Below are 17,648 nucleotides of genomic sequence, written 5' to 3' on the forward strand. Positions count from 1 at the left end.
TTCACATTAAATAACACACATTCCCCCTTTGGTTTTGATCTGCACCCAGTCAAATCCAGTCAGCGCTGGATTCAGTATCCATCTCTCCATCAAGTTCAGTCTCTGACAGACTGTAAACATAAGCTATTTAGGAATCCTGCTGATTCCTTTTATTAAATGAGGAATCCTTGCCGGTAAATAACCCCAGCCCTATCTACCGTTAACACGTTCTTGGAATGGATTTTCACGTACGAGGTGTGTGTGGGTGTGTAATCTTTTATCCCTGTTTCATTTTTGAGTCACTACCCCTTTGAACACATAGATGACAGAAAATTAGGCACAGATCCTCCCTCCAGTGTCGTCAGAAAGTGCTGTGAAGTGGAATGCTGGTGAAATAAACTGCGGTGAATGTTACCTAGGCAGGCCCTGACCAGTGGGTAATCACAGTCACATAAATTATAGGTTCTCTCTGGAGAACAGAATTATTTTTTGAGTCATTTCCAGAGCCTCTGAAGTGGCACTTCCTGTTGTTAGAGATCTATTGTGCTGAGGTAAGATTTTAGCTGCTGGCTCTGTGGCAGAGACATGCAGGAATGAGAAAGCACACTCCCAGGTGCTGGAACTGGGAGAAATAATTGGATCTGAAACTCTCATTTCATCAATAAGGAAAGTGTAACCTGAAAGATGTGCCCAGAGTCACACTGCAGGTTAAAGATGGAAATCCCAGGACCCAAGAGGTCTGCGTCCAGTTCATTGGCTTGGTTTTATTTGATTAGGTTTAAGTTTTCACAGTGTAGAAGTAATAGACTATAGTCTCTGAAGTCAGACAGATCTGTGTTAGAGTCCTTGCCCCACCTGTTACAAGTTTACAGTCTTTCTGAGCCTTGGTTTCTTTATCTAAAAAGTGGGCATAAAAACGCCCATCTTATAGGATTATTGTACTAATTCATGTTAATGTATATAAAGTGCCTGGTACACACTAGATTAAAAGACAAATATTCTTGTTAATACTCGAGGATATGGGGCTAGACCAACTCCTACTTCTAATTTTAATAGTGACTTAACGCTTTTTATAACACTTTTTTGGGACCTAAGTCTTTCCTCAGCTCTCCAGCTTTGGGCTCATGTAGACCCACGTAGGCCTCTCTTGGGAATCGAGTGTTTGATTTTTAAAACATTTCTAGCCACCCAATAATCTGATTCTTGTCACAGAATCCTGGATTTTTAGGAGGAAATCTCTAGTCTCCTTAGGCTATGAGGACCAGGAGAAGTAGATTCTCACTTCCTATACCAGCCTGGTTCTCTTTCTTTTAAGATAATAAAGTTGCCCTTGGAATAGTAACCAGGCTCGTGTAGGAAGTGAGAAACCCAAGTAGTGGGTCGGGAGCCCTGGGCTGGGGGCAGGGGTGGTGTAGGGCAGCAAAATAGGGGAGACTGGAACTGAGCTCGGCTTCAGCTGAGATGAGCAAGACAAGGAGCTGATGGTTCTTAAATGCAATAGTAGCTCAAGAGACTAAATGACTAATTCAGGGTTCCATCCTTTCCTTGAAAGTGAGGCCTCCATGGCTCTGCTGACTCTCTGGATCTGAGCAGGCCAAGCCTTAAGCAGAAGCAGTTGCAGATAGGAGGCTGCGACTGTGTGCATACATGTGAGTATTAATTATTGTCAAGCTAAACTATAGTAAGACTTGTGTAAATCTTCTCCCTCTGTATGATTTTTCTCAGGGAAAAGGGTTGAAAACAATCACCTTGCTTGGCTTGCAGGCAGCGAGGGAGAGAGTTGCCTAAAATATCTGGGAGCCCGCAGCTTGGCAGAGAAAGAAAGCTGTGATAAAAAAAAAATATATTAGGAGGGAGGCTGAGTTCAACTTCCTTTTCTTGCTGGTAATGGGTTGAGGGGCACCAGCAGAAAAACGTGGAAAAGAGCTGGCTGGCTAGACCCTGGACCCTTCTTGTCCTGTCAATAAACAGATGATCTCAGCTTCTTGTCCTATTGAAACAGCCCCTTCCCTGCTGTCACCAGGAAATGAAGGGGAAAAAATGGAAGTGGGGGAAAATACTGCATCAGAAAAATAATGGAAAAATATAGGAAATGGAGGGAGGAAAAATAAAGGGAGAAAACCAAGCCTTTAGGAGCTTTGGCATTTTGTACAGTGGTTCACCCTGGAATTGAATTGAATTGAATATGGTCCATGAAATGCATCTTTAATAATACACTGCTGCTGTGATAAATATCCAAGATGGAAAGAAGTATGGCAGTCATCCATGGTAGCCTTTCTGTCTTACAGATGAGGCATCCCAGGCCCAGAAATGCAAAGAGACCTGTGCGAGGTGAGGCGCACATGGCTGGAGGGAGGCTGACCTGAAACCACCACCCCTTTTGCACTTCCCTGTGGCGCATCCTTGGCACCATGGTTCAAGGCACGCAAAGCTCATATGGTTTTCCCCGTCTCAGCAGTTCTGCCCACCCCCACCAACCCATTTACCACAAGATGGGAGGGGCTTCTGTCAGTTGAGAGAAGAGGGGAGACACTGAAGTCAGGTGTGAAGCCCAGGAGGGAGGGCGCTCTCTCTCTGCAGTCCTGGAGCTGTGCTCATCTCAAGATCTGGGCAACGTGGTTCAACACCAGCCAAGAAATAGCAACAATGGCCCCTGATCCTACAGCTATGAAATGCTCTTTTTCTTGTACATTTTTCATAATTTAATCTCTGGCTTGACTTTTCTATTTCCGCCGTCTCTCTCTGTCTCCCTCATCTTTCCCACTCACTGTCTTCTGTCACTCTTCTGGTCAAAACTTCACTGTACCAAAGCCTTTGGTGGCTCCCACTGCCTGTGGCTTAAAACCTAATCTCCTTAGCTCAGCATTCAAAGTCCAGGAGAGAGGAGCTTTACTAATCTTTTTTTTTTAATTGAAGTGTAGTCAGTTTACAGTGCATCAATTATTTCTGGTGTTCAGCATGCTGTTTCAGTCATACATATACATACATATATTCGTTTTCACGTTCTTTCTCATTATAGGTTACTACAAGATATTGAATATAATTATCTGTGCTATACAGAAGAAACTTGTTGTTTATCTATTTTATGTATACTAATTATTGTTCAAAAATCTTGAGCTTTACTAATCTTATAGCCATCAAGCTTGTAATGAGATACTTCTCCAAAAAACTCCAAGCAACTGGGCAACAAATTCTGGTGAGGATCACCTTATAGTTCATTAAAAACAAAACAAAACAACTAAAAACACCCACAAAAACCCAAAAAGCCAACACTGAGGTCTTTGCTTTAACATTTAAAGCAAAGTTTAAAATGGACCACCCTGAGTGATGTGATGCAGTCAAACCATAACTTACATTTTAGCATTCTATTTATAACTGATACTTTCCTGCTTTTTGATGAGAAACTGGCCATGCAAACAAGCTAAGATGAGAGATTAGGTTGGCAAATTTATTTTATTTTCTAATGACAGTGGTTTCCCCTTGACTTTTAGAGCTTGTTTTTGTTTTGTTTTAGTCTTATGCTAGGAAGGGCTGATGTCCTTGTCTTAAGAGGAGATAATTACCTTAAAAGTCCAAATAGTTTCCTGTATATAAATTAGGCTTCTAAGCTTGGTGAATTTGGGATCATCAGTTAATGGCTTTGTGATGATGCCTTTTGCCAAGTGACTTCTGAAAATTGGGGACATATTGAATGATTCAGAACTGAGAAAGAGCCATCTGCTTATTTACATGTGAGATGTACCTCTTATTCTTAAGCCTGGGACACTGATAAAGACTTTGATTGGGGGGAAGGAAATGCATCTCACTTCTCACTGCCCAGTAAATGCGCCTGCGCCTCCCACACCAACTCTTCCTTTGAAGGAAAAGTACTTTAGAAACAATGCAATCTCTCCTCCCTCCTTGTTTGTTGACTTGATTTTCTTTTTAACTCTCTCATTCAACATTTTTTTAAATATCCTGTAGTCCATCAGCAAGATTAGACTTTAGAATTCTCTTAAACTGAACAAAATGGTCTTTCAAAGTACTTCCCTTCCTTTCAAATCCCCCGTTCTGTTTTGCTTAATAAATATCCCTTTTGCCATCAGTTCTCCCATCACAGCTTATTAGTCTTTCTGTACAATGTTCTTGCTTTAGGGTAATCACATAATCTCAACCTTTGCTGAAAAAAAATGAGTTCCTGTAGGCAAATGAAAATGCACTTCAAAGTTCTAGAATATTAATTTAAGCCTAGAGATGTATTGTGCATCGCTGACTGTTCAGGACAAATTTGTCTTCAGAAACTGTTCACAAGAAGTTTGAGGATCTAGGCCGTTGTTTCTGTGAGTAGTTCCTTGCATTACAGCGGTCACTTGGGGCTGTACTTTTGTTTATTTGGCAGTTGCATGGGAAGAATTCAAATCACTTCACTGATTAAGAAAACTAAACCAAAACGATCCATCTTGAAGGCAGTCCTCCAACCGTAGGCAGTTGGGACTTAGTATTGTTTTTATTTTAGCAACAATATTCTCAACAGTGGTTCCTATTTTTATTAACAGCTCCTAATCGGTGTTTTTTTTTTCTCCCATTGTAGCTTCAGTTTTTAGCAGATTTGTTGAAGAGTGAATAACTAAATGAATAAAGAGCCACTATTTTTCTCTTTCTTAGATGGAGTGACTGAGGTCTAGAAAAGATATGACTTACTCAAAGGTCCACACCAAGTCTTTGGACCCCTGGGTCTAATCCTCTGACAAGACCATGAAGGTAGACCTGCAAAGTTATTCTTATCATTTATGCACTCATGTGAGACACATTAGGCTTGGTCTGCTTCAGGGAGAATTTTTTTAATTGTGGATAGGCAGTAGGGATGGGGAGGATTTGGGTGTCAGATGGCACAGCATTTGAATCTTGCTATCAGACTTTGGACAACTCATTTAAATTCGGTAATTCTCATGTGTAGAATACTACCAACATCACAGGATTAAATGAGTAAATGTGAGCTGTTGTTACTATTATCAGAGGTATTGTGATGTAGCTATGTAATTGTCCTTGACTTTAGGAACACTCAGTAACTTGCCATATTGGAGTCACATGTGTAAGGAGATGACATCATAAGTCTCAACTGACAAGTTCTCCCCAGATTCTTAATGCGCTGTGTTGGCACCATAGTATTATTTATAATGGTTTGGAATAGACTTGGGGGCAGAAGAGAAGAACACAGGCTAGTCACTAGGGTAGTATTGAAACAGAGAAGCCTTGTTTCTATTTTGACAGTCAAGTTTTATAGTGGCATGTTTTAGTTGTCTATATTAGGAATTTATTTCTGGCACGACAGTCTCTACTCATTCAGATATTTTCTTCCTCTGTGTTGTGATGCTGTAATAGAAAGTGTGTCAAAAGTCTATGACTAGGAAAGAACTTGAAATGAATCCCAAACCGTCTGTGTAGTTTGTGCCTTCTTGGAACCAGGATAACTAGTCAGCTCAAGGAGAGCGTAAAAATAGTTAAAATGGTTGTGTGACCTCTTTCAGAGGTAACGATGTCATCGTCTGATTTTTAAAAAAAACCTTTTGAGGGTTGATTCCTTTGGCATTTTTGTGGATGAGTCATAGTCACCCCGTGAGTATTTTCTGTATTGAGAGTGACTAATGAATACAGTTTTAAATGTCAGGGTCCATACACGAAGACTACTGACAAGGATCGACCAGACCCAGTGCTCTCAGAGCGAGGTCAGACCATGGCACCCTCTGAGGTGGAGTAAACAGAATCAGCACAAAGTACAAGAGATTTGCCCCTTCCAGAAATAACCCAACCACTAGGGTGGCTTGTTCATGACTGATGGTTAAACTGGGACATCTACCAGAACTCCCTAAAGGAGACTAGCATGAAACCAATGTAAGATAGGCTGTGAGTTAAGAATTTTTAACATGTATGAAATAATATCCTGATAGGAGATGGGAGATACACCAGACTAGATAAAGTTTCTATCTTCTACTGAACGAATTTTCCAAAATTTCTCCAACACAAGGGAAAGGCACAACTATTTGAAGGGCACAACTATTCTAGTAACCGGAAAGATATTCTTGAGTGGAGTTTGGAAGAATTGTCTAGTCCCAGTTGTAGCCTGGATGGAACATTTCCTGAGGCTGTCTGTCCAACTCCTTTGATCCTGAAGTTGTGTTCAGAGTCACCTTCCATCACTCATTTGGTTTTCTTACTATCCTGATACCAGGGTGGAATGGCCTGGGTGACACTCACAAGCATCCTATGTTGTAAATGACTATATTGGCATCTAGTTAACAAATCAAGCCTCCTGGGATTTGGGGAGCATGGCTTGATTCTACAGAACTAGATGACTTTGGATAGAACTGATAAAACTGAGTTTCCATACATAATAAGCTTGGTCAGGCTGTGAGACAATCATCACCCTACAAAGCCCTGCCTGAGAAACCAGTTCTTAGGTTTTTTTCTTCCCTGATTCTCTTTTCAGTATAATCTTTACTGAAACACCACCTGTTTCTCTCCTTATATGGTTCCATAGAATGAATTTAAACAGAAAATGAGTTTCATTGATTTTTCTTAAAAAGAAATACTATCATTATAAACTTTGTGTACATTAAATTAAATGCACCACACTGATCAATTCAGGCAAAACACCTTGCCCCTGAAGCGGAAATGGTTTGGGAGTTGTCTTTTTTATTTTATTTTTTAACTTTCTAGGCGACTACCAATCTTGCTTAACTCTATCCAATAACCCTATTATCTGGTCTCTGGCATTAGAAATCTAATAACCTGCCATTTACAGTGAATTTTGGGTGAACTTTGCTCCATAATCAAGTGATGGGAGCCATGAACCCTGCCTTCTTTTTTCTTGGGTACACTGTTTTCTGTGGTACAAGGAGAATACCTTGATGGCATTGATCACATATATCCTCTAGACTAGAAATTGTCCTCCATAACCAGCTTCATAATATGATAGGTGGACCAGTACAATGTGGGTGACAGTAAATTGTAGGTATTCTAACAAGGTCTAGAATGAGCCTCTGAGCACAGTATAATCAGTCATTTCCATCTACCTTATGGAATTATGCAATGAATGGGTGGGTGGAGAGTGGGAAAATGCTCTGTTATTTACCCTTGGAAAGCAGCAGCTTGGTGTGGAGGGAAAAGCATGGGACTGGGAGTCAGAGAATCTAGTCTAGTCACAGTGCCACTTTTAGCTGTGCAGCCTTGGGCAAGTGGCTTCACCTCTCTGGCTCTCAGTTTCATATCTTGTCAAATGATTAGTAAATAACTTCTATTAGATGTGTATTGGATGAGAAGTGGCCAGAGAAAGGAAAGTGGAAAATAGGCAATCTCAGAACCTTCATGTTCTGAGACTAACTTAACTATGAAGTGAACTTTAAGACCATAAGCTTGGATAAATTATTAGGAGTGTGCAGATGGGTGAAAAATTTAACCCTGTTACAAAGAGGGCTGGTGCTCCAGAGTCTGAAATCCTACTTCTGACATGCGCTGTGTGCAGGGAACTTCATCTTTCTGAAGGCTCCCTCCTCTAGAAAATAGAGAGGTAGAGAGGCTGTGATCATTTATAGGCAAGCATGAACAGCATATTATTTACAGAATCACCAGAGATTAAGATGCCTTCTGTTCAGGCTGTGCCTCTGTAATCTCTGGCAGTTTGAAATGAGGAGGCAGGGGAGGGTGTGTGAGGCGGGGGAAGAATGCCATGCCCATGCATTGGGTGTGCCGCTTGTCTGCATTTCTGAAGAGAATGTCGTCGTGTAGAAGCAGCCTAGGATCTGATCTCTCACCTGGTTATTATGAAGGAACCATATCCTTATAGGGAGCAATGGAAAACTTGGGGCTTCATGAATACTTCATAGTCACATTGTGTGTTACACTGGATTATGCTCAAATGATGGATAAAATTCCTGAAGATAGTACTAAGCAGGGCGAAATGCTGTGAGGATGGACTAGGCTCTAGTCTTTGTCCTTTTACTAATTTGGCTGTCCTTGGGCAAGTCACTTAACGTCTCTGGGTTTTATTACTTCAATTGTAAAACATAGGGAAAGGAGAAGGCCAGCTGGGATGATTTCTGAGGTTCCTTCTAGCTGTGAGGTTAGACTTCATAATTCTGTTGTCTGTCATGAACCAGCCTTGGATTCAATGGTATTCCCAAAATGTTCATAAAAACCCTTTCCAAAGGATAAACTCTAGGCTGAATAAATATATCCGCTCAGCTGCATTCAGGTTTCTTCAGAGTGTTTCCAATATGACCTTCCACTATTCCCAGCCAGGTCTCTCCTTAACCATGGTAGTCTGCACATATGTTGTTTTCATTCACACTTCTAGTATTTGCTTATGGGGTTCCCATTTCTGCAATAGCCTTTCCTTTCATTTAGTTACATGAGAAAATACTACATGTCATTCAAAGTACAGTTCAACTGTAATTTCTCTGTGGAGGTGAATCATTCCCTGGTCTTTTTTGGAGGCTCCTATAACATGTTATAGCATATGTCACGTCTCATAAATAGTGGAGTTTCCATGTCTGACTGCTGCCATGTTGCTGACTTGATTTCAGGGATTGTGCCAGTGCTTAGCTAGGCCTATGCTTGTCGCAAAGTAAGAACAGAACCCGATGTTCCTCCAATGTACTGCAAAGATGATATTTTTCAGAATCGTAATTCACTGATTTTGGGTCCTCAGATAGCCAGCCAGCCTTTATTCTGGGCCTTGCAATACGGCCATGATAACCTAATGGGACTCCTAGTTCCTGCTGAAATTGGGAGGGGCTTCTTTTTTTTTTTTAATATAAATGATATATTCAAAATATACATAACATAGAATACCTAAAAATAGGGGAAAGCAGTAAGATATTAAAGCATTTAACTCTGATTTTATAAATTTTTTAGCAATTTTTATGGGCCAGGTTCCTTCACAAACATCCTCTCTCTTTTTTTTTTTTTGAAAGGGGTTGCATGTACAAACTTCTGAAGGCCAGTTTGAAAACTGTTGATCTCTGAAAATATATTTTACTTCTCAGTAAAATTATTGGAATCCCAGTAATTCTTCTGAGCTGCTGTAGACCTCACATGAGTGTAGTTGGATGTCACATGGGGAAGGATGCCAAAAGTGAATTCTCCCTGACTGCATCGACTGAGGAATTAGGAAGCACGGACAGCATCTTACCTTGAACACTGTTTCTCAGTGGAGGAGGAGTCCTGCTGGCTTTCAGGGGGATACTTTTTAATGTGCAGGGTTAGTGCAGGATATTCAGCATTCCTGATCCCAGTCCACCAAAGCCAGTAGTAGTACCCACCCCCTTCCCTGGGGTCTGTAACAATTAAAAAAATACCCTTTAGTGAGATAGCACTGCCCTGAGGTTGAGAACCATTGATTTTAGAAGAAACCAGGAGGCTGCCCATATCGTAAATACCATTTTCTGGACATGCAATCTTAGATCTAAGATCTTCTTAATCCTAAACACTTTGATGTAGCTGTCAACTCTGGTTCAGGACTGGATATCAGCAACTTGAGAGCTATTTTTGACTGAGAAGAACTGAAAGGATGGAAAATCCATTCCTTTCTTTTGTAAAGATTTTATGATTTACAAGAAGTTTTAGCGAATGCTGTCTCATTGGCCCTTCTTGTGATAGGGCAGTTTTAGTACACATTAAAATCCACAGTGAGATAGATGAGTATTGTGATGTATTGTATTTGACTGGTTTGGTAAGGTAGGTTTAAAGAGAAGAAAATGAATTTCACACATGATTTTGGGAATTTTAGTTTTACTTTTGACTGAAGCCCACCACCAGGAAATGACACTCTGGAAGCGCTCCCTCCCCGCCTTAAATGTTGTCTAGATTGTCAATCTAAGTCAAAAACGTGGAGGCAAAAGCCAGAAAACTCCACTGAATGGGGAAGACGTGGCAGGCTGACATTTGTAGCTTTAGAAGATGCTGGATCCTGTAACAACATTCATTCATTTCTGGCAATGCAGGCAGTTCATACATTCTGGGAAAAGCAGCATCCTGCAAGGCACCAGGATTCAATACTGAACCATTGAAGCAATTGATTGATGGCATAATTTGCAAAACGACAAGAGCCATCTTGCAGAAAGACAGTGCAGATCCCTATATATCTTCATCAGAACCAGAGACCTGAAGTTCTGTTCACCCTCTTGATTGTTCTAGCCAGAAAATGTAGGTAAAGTAAAAATTCCCCAGAAAAGAGTCTTATGTGTTAAGTGGCCTAAAAATGATACACATCAATTATCTGAGAGACTAGTGTTTTTCAAAGAGGCATGTAGCATGGTGCTTAAGAACACAAACTTGTTAGCTGTATGAATTTGGGCAGCTTATTTAACTACTTTGTGATCTAGTTTTTTCATCTGTAAGAAGGGGATAATAACATTACCAACATTGTAGAGATAGAGTAAATGTAAATAACTCTTAGCTTTTATCATCATCGTCATTATTGTTCCTGGGTGAAGTACTAGCATGAAATGTCAGGGCTTCCAATAAATAATGATGTAAAAATAAGAATCTTCATTTATTTTTGATTATTTGGGCTGAATGTGGCAGCATATGGGCTGTTCAAGTCCTTGGCCCCATTTTCATAGAACCATAGAACGTTATAGCTTGCAGGACCTGAAACACTATTTAAGTCAAATTTCCTGTTTTAGAGATGAAGATGATGAAAGTAAGAGGAGTTATATCCTTCTTCAGATTCTTGCAACAAGGATTCTGAAGTTTTGAGTGCTTTTCTTCTGGCTCACAGTTCCACGCATGAAATTTCTACCTATTGACTATTCTTGATCAGTAGTTCACCTGGTGGGGGGAGTGCGAGAGAATCTGAAATCCAGATACATGCACTTTCCTATCCTTAGCAGCTCAGGTAAAGATTTGGCGGCTAAACTCTTTGATAAAAACAAGTTTTCATGATGAATAAAAACATGCACGATGTTAAAAGATGCAAAGAGCAGTGGATTGAGAGAGAAGGCTCAAGTCTTGCTTCTGCCTCTGTGATTAACTTAGGTGACCATTCTCAGCCTCAATTTCTCTGTTTGTAAGATAAGAGAGTTGGGTTATGTGATTGGCAGAATAATATTTGTATAAATATATTCTCTAATGAACAATTAAGTCTTTACAATTTTGAGAACCATTTTGTCATCAGAATATTCAAACACCTGAATGCAATTGTTTCTTAATTTGCTAATTATTTTAAAAACAAACAAAGGAAAAATACAATTTAAAAAAATGAACAGGCAGTGGAAACCAGCTTGCTCATTTGTAGGACAGTTCTTTGCCTTTGGCAAATGAGAATCAGTTAATTCCAGGCATTTGCTTATTGACTTGCTAGAATAGAATGATCTGTGTTTTTCTTTCATTTTTGTCACTAATCACCAGTTAAAACTTTTAAAGAGAGGCTCAGTTGTTCTTGGAGAAGGATAATATTCTGTGACCTGCCAGACTGTGATGTCATCAGCTCTCCCCTGATTAATGTATGTGTTTTCTTTCTAAGCTAAGCTCCTTCTGAATTTAGGAACAATAGTAACTGTCTGCAACACTCACGAAGGCCAATCAAATACTTCCTCAAAGAGATAAATATCTCTTTAAGGTAAAGTGAAAAATAACATACAACTCCATTTAAGTATTAAGTTTATGAAGTTGCCTCATCATAGTGAAATGCAAGACTCTTGGGCTGATCTGTCCCTTGTTCTCTGGAGGAGGACAGCAAGACACAATCCTCAGTAGCAGTCTGTCTTGGCCATCACTACCTATGTCTTGGCCATCACTCCTACCCAGAGGGGCTAGGAGTGTGGTTGTCAGGGTAAGATTTGATGTTCTATATTTGTCTCCTGTTTATTTACTAAAGAAAAATGCCACAGGGAATACTCATTTTTTGGGTAGGTGAGTGTATGGCATGAACTGACCTGGAACAATGGTCTGAATTCAACAAATATTTATTGAGTACCATGTGCCAGTCTGTAGGAGTTTCAAACACCTGTGACCGCAGCATTTCTGTGCTAATATAGGACACTCCTCAATTACTTGATTGATTAAGCAGATGTTTGTATGGTCCCAGCATGAATTTCAAAGCTACATTGTCAGTTTTGCTTATTTCCTTGAACATAAAATTGGTTAAATCCCTCAAGCTAAAAATAGTGAAAATTAAACTTTTTTCAACTCAGAAATAATATACTTTCTCCCTTCCAAAATCCAGACCCTTCCAAGAGATAAACAACTCCCATGAAATGAATAAACCATGATTCCCAACAAAAGATGTTTACCATTAAAGCCAGAATGATCTGCTAGAGGCCAGGGTTGACAATCTCCCTATGTTCCCTTTTAGTAATGTTATTCCATATGCAAGAATTGCCTGAAAATGGTATGCTTGACCAGCATTAGGCTGAGAGTACATCTCAGCTATTTCTCTGGCAGAGTATCTTACACATTGCCATCCATTCCTTTGTTAAGATTTTAAGATTGATTCATCTATCTGTCTGTCTGTCTATCTATCTACCTACCTACCTATTATATTATTATATATAGTTTACATTATATATATTTAATATATATATACTTGAATTCCAAATAAGAACCTTTAGGTTATTTCTAAGCTGGAATTTAGGAAACCAGCAAGACAGTAAAATGGATGGAACATTTTACTTTATTTTATGGTAAAATGGAATCCATATGAAGCAAACTCCAGAGGTCACCGGCTCCTTCAGTGAGACCTGTGCTCTCTTTGCTAGCCTTATTGCTTGAGCATATTTGGGCTTTTGGGGATGTCCTAGGCACAAATGGCTTTTTCTGCTTTCTTGGTAGAAGTTTTAAAGCAAAGTCCCAAATCCTTATTCCCAATTTCACATTCTCAGTTGCTGTGAGAGTGTTTTTAGGATTTTCCAAAGCAGCATTGTGCAATGGAACTTTATGTAATATTTGAAGTTTTCTATATCTGTACTGTCCAATAAGGCAGTCATTAGCCACATATGATTTCATTGAGCACTTGAAATATGGCTTGTGTGATTAAAAGCTGAATTTTTAATGTTTAAATTTTTATCTTATTAAAATTTAAATAACTTCATGTGGCTAGTGACTACCATATTGGACAGAGTGGTTCCAGAAAGTTTAAGATTATGGTTCTCAGGCCAGCACCCCAGGAACAGTATCTTTGCAGGATCACTCAGTGAGGGTGCAATAGAAGTTATGTATTTAATTACGAGTTATGCCTTAATTGGTTCTAGAAGAAGTTTGAAGGAGAATGTCCTTATTAGCACTAAGAAGGCATAAAGGGATCTTTAAGTAAAGGATAACAAATGATAGGAATATGTTGTGATAAATATTAAGAGATAAAAGAGCAGAATAGTGCCATTTGAATTGAATTTGAATTTCTAAATTCTATATGTTGGAGCAGGATAGAACTATACAATTTGATATAAAAATTTCATCCTTGCCAATGAGATTACTAGGGCTATAAAAATCCAATTAATGAAGGTGAGATTTTTATAATGGGCTGAAGGAGAAGCGAGGAGACATGAACAGAGCATCAGGTCTGTTGTATGTTAGAGTGGACTAGAACTCTAGGACCATTCATAATGAAATTATTTAATTGACCTAATTGTGAAAATTCAATGAAATGATTCATGAAAGAACTTAGCATAGTGTCTAGCACTTGATAGATATTAGGCCTTATTATGATTATTTCTGCCAAGATCTTTTTGAGGCCTCTTCCAAATACCTGTGAGTACATAGGAAGGTGCTTGGGGTAACTGAGTTTGGAAAAAGTTATTTGTTGAAAATAGATCATATAGGTAGAAATATAGACAACATAAAGGCACGCAGAGAAATGCCATAGCACCATCCACATCTGCAAATTGCTGCCATAGGGAGAACAGTTACTGAGGAAGGTGGGTCAGTAATCTCAGTTATGCTGGGTCAAATGACACTGGAATACTGAGGCCAGAGGGGGAAGAACAGAAGCAAAAAGTAGGTAAGAGGACTGCTTGTATTTTAAATGTTTATAATTACTGAATATAGTTCACTCATGCTGATATTCTTGTCAAAGATAATCAAAGAAGACATCATGGAAGAATACTGGAGGCACCATGGGGGTAGTGGAAAGAACACTGGCTTTGGAGTCAAGTCAACTGGATTCCAATCCTAACTCTTCAGTCATATGACAGACTAATAACTGTCTTTTAGTTCCCGATTTCTTTTTATAAAACAATGTTGCTTAGTGGTCTTTAAGGTTACTCACTCAAGGGTGTAATTCTAAATATGAAAGCACAAGTGGGTTCTAGTCGTCCAGATTCCCTGAAGCCCTGCTGCTTTTTCAGGAAAGCCTGCTGTTTTAGTCCTCTAACATGTTTCTGTTATCCTGAAGCTCAAGTTGTGTGAACAGTGGTGTCTCAAGCAGCATGCACAAAAGCAGTTGGTGTGGTGGGAGTGAGTGACAGTGGGTGGGTGAACAGATTAAAGAGGAAAGGGTTGGAAGAGAGAGTAGTGTGTGTGTGTGAAAAAGCAGGCCTTCTAACTTAGACAGACTCTTGCTGTATTCACCACTAACAGCTATCCAAAGCCAAGTGCCAAAATAAGGGCATGAAAATAGCTTGGACTTCAGAGTTAAGCAGACCTGAATTTGAATCCAAGTGCTGGATTTGAAAACATAGCTGCAGTTTTCTTTACTTTGTGATACTTATGGTTAGCAGCTATTGTGAAGCTTAAATGAGATAATATGACCCAGCAGATGGTAGGTTAAAGTAAATATTCTCTTAACTTGGTCTCCCAAAATTGGCTTATTTGAACACAAAATTGTTCCTCATCTAACCTATAATGTAAAAGACTAGTCAGAAACACACAGGACTGCTTAGAGATCTATAGCTAGAGGATGTAAATAATGAGCAGTGGGGAAAGAAGGGTGCTGAAGAGAGAAAAAAAATCTTAGCCAGGAATATGAAACCCAGTCTCTCTGTTAATGAAGCCTCTGCCTTTGTGCAGCCTCACAGTTCTCTGGTTCCTGAAAGCCACAGAAGTGTTTATCAGAACAGTAACTCTAACTGCATTTCCAACACTTTACCCACAGGAAGATTCATCACGTAGGCAGTGAAACAGAACGAGGCACCACATTCATCCCCATTTGAAGTTAGCAGAGCTGGATCCTAGAATGATACCGGCTCTTGTTCCTCTACCCAGGAGTGTGGAAAACCTCCTTTCAAGAGAAGTCCGGGAGAAGGCAAAGAACCAGGGAGTGTACAGCACCTTTACCCGTTTCTCTAGGTCGCTCTAACGCAGTTTCTGCTTTGGAGAAATATTGGCAGCAATGAGCCACCAGTCCCCCAGCAGTATAAGCTCCCGCCTCAGAGAACTTTCAGCACCGCGGACAGCGCTCAGCCCCGCTGTCTTCTCTGCGGCCCAGACTCCAGACATGCTATTCTGCCCCTGGCATTCTCCTGGACCCCTTATTGAGCGGAGGGGAAGAAGGCTGGGGAGGCAGTTTATCATTCTGTGTTTCTTGGTCAACTCCAGCTAGTGACTGACCCCATCACTTCGGCGAGAATCCCCCTCAAGAGACAATGCCTTTGCACCTCTCGGTTCAAGACAATGAACCAAGCTTGACCCAGGTAGTTGGGTGAGGAATGCCAGGAGCAGGCGAGAGCTCTGCAGGTCCAGCCTTCCCATAAATTTCCTCTGCCTTCACTTCGCTTCTAGTCGTTTGGCGACTTCTATCTTACTTTTCAATCACAATACAAAATAATGGCGGGGCGGGGGGAGGTGATTCAAGAGCGAGAAGAAGGTTTGGGGCTGCGTCCAGCGAGGCCACCCTACCTTACTCCGGCCCTCTGGATTCCTAGGACACTGATATGCTTTGGAATGGGGGAAGAGAGGAGACTCTGACTAGGTGGAAGTGCAGTCGATAATCCTCTCCCCAGGGCTGCCCCCTCTGGCCAGGGAGCTTCCCTGGACACTTCACCCATCACGTCCCCCTCGTCGCCCCTGGCATGTCACTGCTCTCCGGGGACAGGTGTCCCTCGGAGCACACCGGCCTGGCAGGTCACTGGGCTCAGCTACAGTCCGTTTGAAGAGTTTGCTCTCAGGTAAACAGACAGACGTTGTCCCCACCCTCCCCTCGGGCTTCGGCCGGAAAAGCCTCTCGTCCTTTCAGTGGGCTCCCTCCGAGGCCGAGAACCAAGCTGCGCGAGCCGGGTGTGTGCTAAAGCGGCGGGGAAAGGACGGGCCCGGCGTCTGTGGAGACCCGAGCAGCCCGGACGCTGCTCGCAGCTCCCTCCTCCGCCTCTTGCTCCCGCCGCGCCTGAAATGTATTTGCCCCAGCCCCGCCTGGCAGCCCCGGCGTGCCCCAACCCTGGATGCTGTCAGGCCCCATTCTAGGCCAGAGTCTTAGAGACCCTGACCTAGCTTCTTCCTTCTTCCAGGGGACCCCTTCCCGGAGGGCGCCCTCAGCCTCTGCGCCATGTTCCTGCTTTCCCTCTCCGGGTCGCTCCGGCTCCTAGGTTCATTCAACGAGCGAGAGGCGATCATCCTATTCCTGAGGGTCCCAGCTCGGATGCAGGGAACACAGAGGGGGACAGACTGCGGCGAAGGGGACGTTCACTCACCAGAGGGCTGAAGGTGATGAACTGGCTGCTGGGACTGGTGGCCGGTCCGCACTTACAGCGCCAGGCTCTGTCTCTCCCACTATGATGCGGAGTGGTGGTGGTAAAGGAAGGCAGGAGGCAGCCGCTGCTGCCGAACAGCTCCTCAATTATTCAGATTGCCCCCCCTATCCTGCACCCCTCCTAGCGGCCTGTCAGTCGTCCCTCCAGCTAGCCTGTCTCCGCCTTCCTGGAATCACGTGAGCTGCCCAACCCCTTACATTATCTAGCTTAAGCCTCTCACCAGACGCCCCCACCCCTCACCCCCAACACACACACACACACACACACACACACACACACACACACACACACACACACACCTCTCTCTATCTGCCACTGTCAACTCCCTGCCCTACTGAGCCTCCAGGTGCCGCTTCCAGTATCTCAGGCTGAGACTGAGGAGCAAGAGATGGGGGCAGTTCTCTGTCCTGGGAAGGGACCAGGCAGAACTCTGCAGAACCCACAGCCTCTGCCAGAAGCTCTACTTCTACTGGGCTTGGCACTGTTTGAAGCTGGCTACCCAGACCTGCTTATTGCCCCCTGAAATCTTCCTCTCTCCTCCACCAAGCCCTTGCTGCTCTTAAATTTCTTCCACCTCCCTCAGCATTACTGAAAAGAAAGGATGGGAGAGACTGATTTCTCCTCCCCTCCTAAAAACAAACAAGACCTTCTTCCTTCTCCAAAGCTCAAATAGGTCAAGTTTGCCTTTGAATTCTCCACATCTTATGAGTAGAAAGAACCAGGATTTGAAATTTGAAGACTGACGAGGAATTCCACTCTGTGTGACCTTAAGGGTATCTAACTTCTCCTAGCCTTTCTTCTCTCATCTGTGAAATGACTCCCTCACAGAACTGTTGTGAGGATTAGAAATGATAATATTCTTAAAATTGCCTAACTCTGTGCTGGACAAATATTTAGAACTCAATCAATGAGAGTTGTTCCTCTGTCTCTGTTAAAATAAATTTCAGAAAACAATGAGATTGTGATTTGTGTCAGTAGAATGAAGGTATCTTTGGAAACTTGGAAGGAGGC

The 17,648-nt window shown here is 41.8% G+C and overlaps 1 protein-coding gene across 1 annotated transcript in view; it reads right to left on the bottom strand.

Annotated features, from left to right (window-relative positions):
- The window catches only part of SLC7A14 (solute carrier family 7 member 14), a 97,541-nt gene extending 80,751 nt beyond the window's left edge, over positions 1-16,790 (bottom strand). Inside the window, exon 1 of the mRNA XM_006200816.3 lies at positions 16,578-16,790. The gene's annotated coding sequence lies outside the window, so the exon portion shown is untranslated. The remainder of the gene's footprint in view (positions 1-16,577) is intronic.
- Between the last annotated feature and the right edge of the window lie 858 nt (positions 16,791-17,648).

Source organism: Vicugna pacos, chromosome 1 (assembly GCF_048564905.1).
Source record: "Vicugna pacos chromosome 1, VicPac4, whole genome shotgun sequence".
Taxonomy (NCBI): Eukaryota; Metazoa; Chordata; class Mammalia; order Artiodactyla; family Camelidae; genus Vicugna; species Vicugna pacos.